This window comes from Humulus lupulus, chromosome X (assembly GCF_963169125.1).
Source record: "Humulus lupulus chromosome X, drHumLupu1.1, whole genome shotgun sequence".
Classification (NCBI taxonomy): domain Eukaryota; kingdom Viridiplantae; phylum Streptophyta; class Magnoliopsida; order Rosales; family Cannabaceae; genus Humulus; species Humulus lupulus.
In genome coordinates, this window is record NC_084802.1 from 256,867,913 (window position 1) to 256,879,018 (window position 11,106).

The window sequence follows — 11,106 nt, forward strand, 5'->3', positions numbered from 1 at the left end:
AGGAGATTGCTCAGCTAAATGCTGAGATTGAAGAGCTAAAAGGACATAAATCTACATCAGAAGACGGATTAGCTCAAAATGAGGAATACAATGAGGAAAATGATGAGTGGGGATACTATGATCAAGGACAATTTGAGAATCCAAATGATGAAGGATAATATTATGAGAATCCAAATGATGAGTGGCAATGTTACGAGAATCCAAATGTTGAAGTCTACCAACCTGCCTCCTACGCAGATGATCATTTTCATCAAACCGAAGACTATTCTATTGGTGAATTCTACCAAACCCCAGCGAATCCTTTTGATGAAGATGATCGATCATCAATTTATGAGTCCCCGCCACCGCCACGGTATGAAGTGCAATTGTGTTATGATAATATTAACAATGTAGTGGCTAAGGTGGTAATCATTGTACTAAACATTGGTAGTCAAATTACCATCCATGGAATTGTACTTGATGATTCAGTTACGAGGGTTTGGCTTATAGATGTCTTACAAGAAGAAGCTAAGATCCCTATTCCCTTTCGTAACATACGATATGTTGGGGACGCACGAGACACATTCCTCCCTTGGCCAAACAAATTAATTGTGACTTATCAGGTATCAAAATTATCTGCTCAGATATTTAAATTTAATTTTTAAATGGGTACACTATATTGATATGTTAAATGATATTATATAGGGTCCATTGACATCTAAACACAAATCCCTATCACCAAGCCCACATTTATCATCAACTAGATCTCACGTAGTCATCCCTCCTAAAATAGCTCAATCAGAACCTTCAAATTGGTTAACTAATGGCCAATGGGACAAAATTGATCTTAGTCTAAAATTTATAGTGAAGGAGTACTATTTCATTAAAGGAATAGATGGGGCTGTACAAGTTCCCGTTGACCCAGAGTTTATAGGAGATTGTGAGGCAATCTTCATAACTTCGGAAGACGTTTGTCAAGTACCTCCATGGATAATATTGGATCTTAAGCTATGTTGTTTGGTATGAGGTATGTATCAATTCAAATTGAACTCAATCAGTTATATCATGACAAACTATTAGAGGAGTTTGAATATATTAGATATTCATCCGTAGTGAAGTAGGTTCTGAGATGAAATTGTGTGTTGCGGATATAACAGAAGGTTGAGAACATGTGTGTCTTAGTGAAGAAGGTTCTACGAATTCTGTGTATTGTGGTGGCTTATGGTTAAGAACATGCATGTTGTTTGTTTATGTTTTGTTTGAATTGAATTTATAGGTACTAATAATTTTTGATATACTATAGAAACAGAGGAAACTCTGTCAAATTTATTTTATGATATTAATTGAAAATGATATTAATTTATTAATTGAAAATGTAATATGAATAGTTGATTCTACAAATGCATTTGGGAAAGCATGCACCCTAATTCACAACAACTATAAAAAAAAATTTGATACCAAACATCTTTCTATTGGCAATGATGAAAGTAAAAATTATACGGTGGATCTTAAAGCCAAATGGATGATGACTATGGATAGACGACACCAAATATATTTCATTCCTAGGATTGTTGAGTAAGAACGAACTACTTAAATATTATCACTACTATGGTTTGATTTTAATCTTATAATAATTATAATATATTATTGTTTTATTCGACATTGGATGTTGGTGCTCGTGATGATGCGGGGGATGACCTTAATTTTGGAACCTTTGAAAAATCATAAATCTCGACCACTAATTAAGGAGGTTATGGAAAAGTAAGTTCTTCAATTTTAATGTATGTATTTTTAATTTTTAAGAGTTCAGATTATAATATGTATTTAATTAATTTTAATTTTTCTAGAGCATACGCACAATGTTCGGAAAATGAATAATTGGCACATTTACAAAATTGCTAAGAGGTAACTGTCCAAAACAGCCGGAAAGTCATGAATTTGGTTATTATGTACTAAGATACATTTATGATCTTGTAAATGCACCGAATCAGGTAGAAGTTATCAAGAAGAAAGTATGTTATATTTTATACTTTTTTTTGCTTAAGAAAAACTAGATATTATATTTAATCATCTAATCAATATTAACTTTTCAATTTTGTAGTGGTTTGACAAAAAAGGAATACAATGTCAAAGAGGATCTACTACCACTACAAAGTGATTGGTTAGCAAGATTAATGTCATTTATTTATGAAGTCTAATTTTGCATATGTATGTTAAATGATATTTGTATGTTCTTATTATGTATATACAAACTACTTGTATGATATGTGAATGTATATAATAATATATTATCTTTTAATTAGATAATAATTTATCAAATTAGGTATTTTATAATGTTATATAAAATTTGGGTATATAAATAGAATTGAAAATTAGGTAATTAATAAAATAAAGTAATATAAATGGAATAGAAAATTATGGTATATAATAATAATCAATAAAATTAGGTAATAGAAAATATATATAAAGAAGCACGTCCAAATATTTAAAAAAAAAAACAAGTGAATCTCCGCAGTTTTGGTAACAAAATCACAGAGAAATAATTTCTTTCTCAGCGTTTTTGTTTACTAAACCGTTGAGAAAGAATTTCTTTCTCGGCGGTTTTGTTAATAAGACCACGGAGAAAGAAATTATTTCTTCACAGTTTTGTTAACATAACCGCGGAGAAAAAGAACACTTTTCTCTGCAATTTATTTATTACTTTTCTTTGCGGTCTCAAACACTGCAGTTCATGGTACTCCCAAAAACCGTAGAGAAAAGCCTTTTTGTAGTAGTGACAATTAGGCCCAAATAAAAGTTAACATTTTATGAAAGTTTTATTTGAATTTTCTCACAATTTTCAAACACAGAGATTGGGCCATCATTATACTTATTTTTAAAGCCCAAATGCAAAAAAAAAAAAAAAACTTAATAATGATGCTTTATATGTTAAATATTGAATGTGCCTAACATGTTACTCTATAAGCATGTACTATTAAATTATGCAAATATGCCACAACAATATACTAGTTTGCAAAATACTTTAAATAATTAACATAGAATTCATCAGACAATTAATTAAACAAGTTGCAAAATATTAAATTAATTAAAATAGAATTTATCAAACAAAATTTAATTTCAAATAATCAATTTAACCTAGGCTGTTAAGTTGTTAGGAATGACAAGATATTTTATTTTTTAAATATTTTAACCAATTTTAAACTATAATATATTTTAACTAAATTTAATATATCTATAATTATCTAATAACTAATTATAAATATTTAAAACAATAAAAATATCTTGAATAATCCGATAACTAATTTTAATATTTCATTTATAACAAAATAAAAAAAATATCTTAAAATATCTTGATTATAAGATAACCAATTCAAAATATTTTAAAAAGTTAAAATAACTAAAATAATAACATCATCAATTTTAGATATTTTAAACTTATCTGCACAAAATATGAAATTAAAAAAAAATATAAAAATTAATTTTATGCGTGCAAATTTTTTAAAAATCATATGTGCAGTTTTTCAATCCCAAAACAAGCCAAAAGCTACCATATTATTGCTAAATTTACATAAGAAAACATAAACATGAACTAATAACATGTACCATCCAATTAATACCCTAACATATCAATCAATTTCATACATGTTCTTTAATGAAAATAAACTAGAGACCTCTGGCTCTGAGGCCAATTATAGGAAATACTTATTCCAGGATTTTTATTTATTTTCATACAATTTACATATTATCAAACAAACAATCAAATTCCTAGAACATGCTCCTATGAAATTGATCAAAATACATAGTAAAGTAAAAATTTACATTACGAAGTGGAACTAGAATAACTATTTCCTTCAATCTCTCTAACCCTTGATTCCTTTCTGTAGCAGAGTATTATCAAGACATTGAACTAGATCAGCAACACAGTCTTCCTCACCAACCCTTTGATCAGCCAAGAACTAGTGTGGGCTAGTTCACAACGCATGAGATAGAGAAGAGACGAAGAAGAAAGTGAGTGGCCAAGAAATTATTAGACTGTCTAGGTTTTCACATATCCAATGACTCAATTGAGACCGACTTATGAAAATCCTAGACATAATATTCCTTATATAAGCAACTTAATGGGCTTTATTTAAATTAATTAAAATAATAATAAAAAATATAAAAATCTTGGGCTCCCACAAATAAACTTGGGCCCAATCTCTTTGTTTTGAAATTTAATCCGAATTGGGCCTAAATTCAAAACATTTTATTTATTTATTTTTAATTAATTAATTAAATCATTATTAAAATTAATTAATTATAATTTGAAGCTTGATTTAATATTATTTATTTATATTGACACCAATTTATCAATATTAATAAATTTACCCAATGATTCTCTTTTATTCTCAAAATCTCATGTCTCTATAAATTTTCCAAAATTGACCTAGTAAACTTTAAAAGTCCTAATTGATAATTAAATCAATTAATTGAGACATTCTAGATGATTTACTCAAAGGTGATGCAGGGACCATGGATCTATGAAATCAATCTCCAACAAGTTACCGTGAATTTATTTATGAATGATTTCACTACCTTATTAATTCCTCATGACTCCACTATAGACACGGAATTGAACCCTTGAATTCATAGAACGTGTTTTCCAAACCATAAATATGTTATCCATTTTTATAACCATTACCGTCAGTCAATCATCTATCGATGAGTTACTAACGAGCTGGGTGCAAGTTACCGTTTTACCCCTCATTAGTATTTTACCCTTAACTCCCACTAAGTTCCTTATAAATGATATTTCCATTAACTTAATCATAGAAATGAGATCTCAATCATTTAACCTTTTGAACAAAGCAATTAAGGAAATCATCTTTTCACATCTCATACAGAAATTATGGATTTCATATCTATGAATAATACTCCCACTCAATGACACTACTAAATCTCCAAGATGTAAGTATGGGCTAGACCATAGGGTAAGCTGGTAACGAACAAGTCAAATGATTTAAATATCGATATAACCTATGGTCAACGTTGTTACATTGATTAGATTCATAACAACGATACTTATTTATCAATCAATAATAACTATCGGCCCTAGTCCGATGTAACAAAATACATCTGATCTTATCTACTTGGTCAATGCCTAGGAATAGACATCACACCCCGAATGTGTAATTACATCATATCATAGATTGCCTAATTAGTGAAAATCCAATGCACTAATCTATTCTTAGGACTCATTCTTTTGAACATATAATTACAACTATAATCTATTGTGACCTAGTCACTATAATTGTAACTATCCATATGTTCAGGATTTTATAAATGTTTGTATTATTTCAATAATCATGTAATAAAACAAGCAAGCAATATGGTTGTCAGACTAAATGATTTCTACTACGTTTATTACTAATATGAAATCATGTTATATGTCGAACATGATTTTATAAGGGCTTAAAACAAAACATGGTCATTCTCTCTAGCCTCGATCGTGATGCTGGTTAGTCGAATTGATCGCCTTGGAGGCATAACTCTCGAAGTTTTCTGCCATCAATGACTCGGCTGATCAGGCAATGATAATAGGTTTAAAATCACCCCACGGTCTAATGCCGATATTCAAGCATTAGAATACAACTACAATGAAAACATGACTTTTAACAATTATTCACATAGAGTAGCTATAACACCCTGGGTGACCAAGACCGTTACACTGTGTGTTTAACGTAGTGCAAGACGTGCTAGTCAGGTCGTTTGAACATAAATGTGTTTCGAAAGTCATCTAACAAGTTAGGGTTAAACTATTTTGATTATAAAATGATTGATTTTCATTAAAATAAAGGTTTGATACAGTGGGATCCCAAAAAAGGTTTACATGGAGAAAACAACTCTCAAAAGTTAATACAATAAAAGCCAGTCTAAACACAAAATACAGTTTAGAGCTCTAGTTCCTATAATTACCTTGGCCGTGGCAATTGAGTAGCTGTCGATGTACACTCCACCCCCAAAGCTCTCCAACCCATGGTTGGTCTAGCTTTCCTTTTCCTTTACATGCACCACGTAGCACCTGTGAGAAAAGGCTCAACAAGAAAACCATAATCAACAAGCATAGACAGCAATAAGAGCATATAACAAACTTCAATCCAATCAATTCAATTAATCATCAGAATACAAGTATTAAGCTACGCAACGTTAAACATATACTTTCAAATATATAACTCAATCTGTAATACAAATATTTAGTTGTCGGTGCCCTTACGCTAAGCCCTCTAGTTATTTAGCTGATCCTGACTTGTTTAGGCCGAGTCGCGTTCAGTATGCTTATCAACAGCCCTGACACCCTTAGGTTGTACTTTCATATCACACATAACAGATATATAATTCACAGAACACATGTGTTCAGTTACAGGGAATCTCAAACACATTCACAACCACTTGGGTGAAGTTTTCTTACCTTAAGTCCTGAGCGATGGATTATGAGCAGTCCCGAGCACGATCCTCATTCCTGAGCCTCAATGGTAACCCTACTCATAGGAAATCATGGGTAACTATAAAATTTTAATCCAATTAAATGTTTTTGAAACAAATACTACTCTTTGGGAACTCGAATTCTACTAAACTGGGTAGTAGAATTCATCCCGAGCACTTAGGTTTAAATCCCCGAGCCTTCCCAAGCCTAAAAAAAAACCTAGGCCAAAACTATCTAGGCACAGCCTCTTGCTTCTGGGGGGAAGGTGGGCCACGACTTTTCCCCTAGGGTTGCGGTGCACCCTCAAGTCAGCAAGCCCTCCCAGGGCATCCATGGCAAGCGGGCTGCGGTGCCCATGAATTGGGTTGTGGCGTGCCCCCGTGATCCCAGAAATCCCTGGGTTTTCCCAGTATTTTCCCCAGCTACAGCCTCAAAATCCAACCCAATTATACATCCAAACCCATACCAAGTATAGAAACGAGTCTAGGTCTCTTAATTACATAGGTTAAGCACAATAAATCACCTCAAAACCTACTAAAATTGCCATCCCAACTCAGCTATAATTCATCACCCAAAAACCCAGTCAAATTCATCCAATAATCTAAATTCCCAACAGAAACAAAAACATGATTCTTACCTCAGTCTATAGCTTAATTTTTCCAAGCTGATTCTTGTCAACTTCTAGCCTCAATTCTCCAAACATTTCTGCTGAATTCCCTGGGTTTTCTCCTCCAAAACCTCAAGATTCCCTTAGGCACAAGAGAAGGAGAGAGAAAATGTGTATGATGAGAGAAAGAGAGAGTTCTATGTGTTTTAGAAAATCAGGTGGGTTCTGGTTATGCCTAGATACTTACTCAGTTTATCCATTAACCCCAGAAAGACAAAATTTCCCCTTACATTAACTCAGCTTCTCATTGCCCTTAAGGGTAAACCGGTCATTAATCCTGATTCCCGCTAATTCCTCGAGTCACCCTACCAATTCCCAATTAATCCCGTCATGTCCAACTAATTACCAAATACTTACTCGTTACACAATAAACCCAAAATAATAGTTAAGTTCCCAAAATACCCCTAGGCTCACCCGGAGCCGGGTACTAAACCCTGCTATGACTATTCCACTCACTAGGATCGCCTCGAGCCGTATACTGAATAATGTGGTCTCAATCATTTAGCACATATAATCACATTTATGCCCTTAACGAAGAAAAATTACAGATATGCCCCTATAGACAAGAACGGGCCCACATGCATATTTAATACCCATAAACATGAATCTAAATATATTCATATCATCATATATATAATTCATGCCACATAGTCATGCATTTAATCAATAAATCACACATATATTCAATTATGCCCTCTCGACACGCTAATCAAGGCGCTAAACATTATTAGCATTTTGGGTCGTTACAGTTTCAATGCCAATAAGCATGCCTTACTATATACACGTAGCAGTCAAGCGCCAGGCCCTATCAATATATATCTCATGCTTCCTAATAACCATGCAGATAAAACATTTAAATTTTATTTAAACAATCAAACACGTAATCATGTATATGGTTACCTAACCATGAGTCAAGCTTGTCTTTAGCGGCGAGTGTACATGCCCAACTAGTCTTCAGGGACCCTTAAACCTAGACCGCTCAGATACCAAGTTGTAACACTCTGGATAGCAAAGACCATTACACTGTGTATTTTAAATAGTGCAAGACTTGCAAATCAAGTCGTTCGGACATAAACAAGTTACTAAGGTCAATTAATGGATTTGGGTTAAAAAAGTTTTGATCATAAAATAGAGGACTTTCATTAAAAATGAGAGTTGGTACACGGGATCCCAAAAATGTTATTTACAAGGCAATTACAACCCTCAAAATGATTACAACAAAAGCCAACCTAAGTGGCAAAATACAATTTGGTTCTAGTTCCTGTGTAACCTTCGGCCGTTGCGGTTAAGCAGCTGCTGATGTACACACCGTCCCTAATGCTCTACAAATCATGGCTAGTCTACCTTTCCCTTTCCCTTACCAGCACCACATAGCACCTGTGAGCCAAGACTCAACAAGAATACTTAATTCAACAAGCACAAATAAGAAATAGTATATGCATAGTAAAACTTAGGTCAATAAGTTGAATCAATAGTGGGATATGAGCAATAAGTTTAACAATAATTTTCAGCTCAACAAACGCATAAACCAATCACGTCCATCAATTTTTAGGCCCGACGCCCTTAGGCTGAGTTCTCTAGTCTTATAGTCGACCTCGACACCCTTAGGCTGGGCTACATTCTGCACGCTTACTATCAGCCCCTGGCACCCTTAGGATGGCCTTTAAACAGATATAATCACAAATATCAGGACGGCCTGTTACGGGTATATCGAGATGGCTCGTTATGGTTATATTTGGCTTATATGTGATATATGTGTGGAACCACATCATTATGTGGATATATTTAGGTTACTCGACATGAGGCGATACTAGGGAGCAAGTTATCAGGAAAGTCACAACAAGACCAATACGTGACTCGGGGTGAGTCAAGTGATATTTTGGGTATTTAATACATTACCGGGTTATTGGGTAATGGGTATAAATGTTTGAGGATATATTTGAACTTAGTGAGATCAGCAGAGAATATTGAAGATTTTGACTACTTTACCCCCGGGACGTTTTGGGATACCCCAAGCGTTGGGTTATGCTTAAGGTTACTTAAGCTCGAAGTAACTTGACAGAAAGATAAGTATGTTCATTATTCTCTCTATCTCTCTCTCCAGTTCTCTTTTTGGCAATTGATAGCATTTTCAAAGGAAACTCAAGTATTAGAGCTTGAATTCAGGTGAGGTTAGAGTCATAAGAATTATAGGAAAGATTAGAAGACAATCAAGGTTAGACTCATAATAATTAAGGGTTCCTGAAGACAAGCTAGGCATGTACACTCGTCACTGAAGACAAGCTCCACTCAAGGTTTGGTAACTATTTATGTGGTTATGTGTTTAACTACTTAAATAGGATATAAATGCTTTACATACATGCCTTATTAGGAAGCATGAGTTATTCTGATAGGGCCTAGCCCTTGACTATTGATATGATTTTGTGTTTTCCTTCTCAGTTGACATATGGTTCCTTGCATGCTAGAGTTCAGAGCATGATATTTTGTTGAAAGAATAGGGTTATTGATTGATGCATGAAATTTATGGGCATGTATTTTGCACACCACAGTGGTATGTGAATATGGTGTTGTTTTCTTTTCTAGTGGGGAAAGGCTTTTGGATGTGCTCGTTATGCCCAATGGGTCAAGTTATTTATTGTAGACGAACTTAGAAGTTATGTACCTAAAGTAGTTAATGGGACCCAGTGGTGTTTATACTGAGGCTGGGAATTTCAGCTAGGGCCAGAGCTCTATGCGTGCCCCTCAAAATTGCAGCAGGTGTTTACAGAGCAAGTAAGATTGTAGAGGCAAGAGGAAGAGATTAGGTGTTTAATACAACAGGTTCTATTAGGGAACACCTGTTCCCTTATTATGCTAGTAATGGCATTAGTTTTAGCTCAGCCTAGGGTTGAGAAGAGATGGGAATTACTATGTGAGAGATTTCAGGAATATTACCCTCCAGCTTTTGAGGTAGGCCTATGTATCGCCCTACTTCCTTAGAGCCGTTACCAAGTGAGTTTTAAGAAAAAACAGTGTGCAAAGAACTCGCTAACCGAGGTTTTTAAAACAAAAGTGTGACTAATAAAAAGTTAAGGCTGTAATCTTTGAAAATACGTCGTTTCATTAAAAACTTCTAGTATTAAACACTTGCGATCCCAAAATAAGGTTTGAAAACTATTTACATATTAAAATGAGTTTATAGTTGATTAATTATAAAAATCATAGATTATTACAACCATTTCTCTAATAAACCCCCAACCAAAGCAGTCGGGCAGGCCAAACATGTACGCGTCGCTTCACGCTCTCCGTACTCATGGTTGGTTGACTCAGTCTTTGCCCTTACCTGCAACACGGAGCACCCATGAGCCAAAGCCCAGCAAGAAAACTCATGCAGTTCATAACATATGCAAAATATACAGTTAATCATATCAGATAGTCCACAGATAAACTAGTCAACCATTAGACTAAGCAAACACGACCATGCCGCCCCAGAACCCTTACCACAGCCTGGGGTCTCTGTCCTCACCGTAAGGATCTCACATGTATCCTCTAGGTCCTACCCTGACTATAAGCATCCCATGTACTAAGTGTTACTTCCGGCCCCGCTGCCGTTCTCGGCCTTGCCGCCCTCGGCCATAGCCGTTCATTTCACTATAATCACACATATAGTATATCTCAAAATAACATTCAAACAAATATCAATTCATTTAAATCTGCACCCTAACATGTAATGCAATATAGGGTCGTGCCCTGCAATCATCTCATCATGCAACATGCAATATAGGGCCGTGCCCCGCAATCACACTATGGGCCCATGCCCCGTCCTACTGGTGTTATAGTTTTCTTACCTTTCCATTCAATAGCTTAGATCACCTGACTCCTTGAGCACGATCCCACTCGAGCCTTAGCGCACACCTAGGCACAAACATAGGTCAAAGTCAACACCGAACCCCAAGTCCGAATACCTAGCCTCGGGACCAATCCCGAGTCCCCGGGAAGTCCTAAATCCTCAAAACTA